Here is a 1,057-nt window from a genome sequence, read left to right as displayed (position 1 = left end):
AAAATCAAATGGTCAAGGCTCAAAAGCATTGAAGAGCTAAGACCTAAATGCATCATGTAAAGCGACAAATGCAACTCAAGTTTTAAGACACCAGAAGCCAAAAAAACTTGAGGGAGTTTCACAAGTCAAGGAGTGGAGATTTTACAAGCGAAAAGAGCCAAAGTCTTCGAGTGATAAAAAGAAGCAAAAAGAGGCCAAGGAGGCAACTCGTAAATGTAGAGTGGCCGCGACTTGGACTAAGCTATGCTTTCAAGACACAAACCCACATAAAAAGAAATCGAGGAGAGCTACATCCACAAAGCTAAAAGGATCTTCCGACACACTTTTTAGTATAGGGAGCTAAGAGCGCCACTAAAAAAATAAATTTTTGAAGAGCATGATAAAAAATAGCTCTTTCTAAAAAATCTCTTGTTAAGCTCTCTTAGAGAATAGCTTTCTTCTTTTTGTATTCTTGTCTCATGATCATGTATTCGCATGCATCTTTGAAATAAAATATAAAAATTTATCATGTTTACTCGCGATTTCCTCATTCACACTTGTTTCTTAATCGGAGGTTCCCAGTGACATTGTTCTGTAATTAATATTAGGGGCTTGCCCCTCATGAGAGTCACTGAACCCCGCAATCATCCGAAATATAAAAAAATTAAATTTTGATTTGTGATCCATGCTTTTCAACCGGTCAATCCCAATTAAAGGCCGGGTGGAAAGAAAGGAGCCCACAGATATATTTGGTTAATTAATATAAAAGTACATATTTTCAGGGTATATACTTACATTTAATAGCATTCATTAAGTGGGTATATACTTACATTTGATGGCATTGATTAAGTCTTGCGGTCATTAAATCATATGATATAACAATTAATAGTCGTAAAAGTTCTGTATAGAATTTACTATCAGTTGTTATTGTGTTATTACACGTTAAATACTGTTAACCACCGTACATGAATGGATGGTGGAAATCTATTTGGTCAATTGTTTTCTATCAAATAAATTTTTATAAAATTTATTTTGCATAATTAGTGCTAAAAAGTTAAATTTCAACATTCGTGATTAT

Source organism: Dioscorea cayenensis, chromosome 5 (genome assembly GCF_009730915.1).
Source record: "Dioscorea cayenensis subsp. rotundata cultivar TDr96_F1 chromosome 5, TDr96_F1_v2_PseudoChromosome.rev07_lg8_w22 25.fasta, whole genome shotgun sequence".
Classification (NCBI taxonomy): Eukaryota; Viridiplantae; Streptophyta; class Magnoliopsida; order Dioscoreales; family Dioscoreaceae; genus Dioscorea; species Dioscorea cayenensis.
This window is presented reverse-complemented; position numbering follows the sequence as displayed.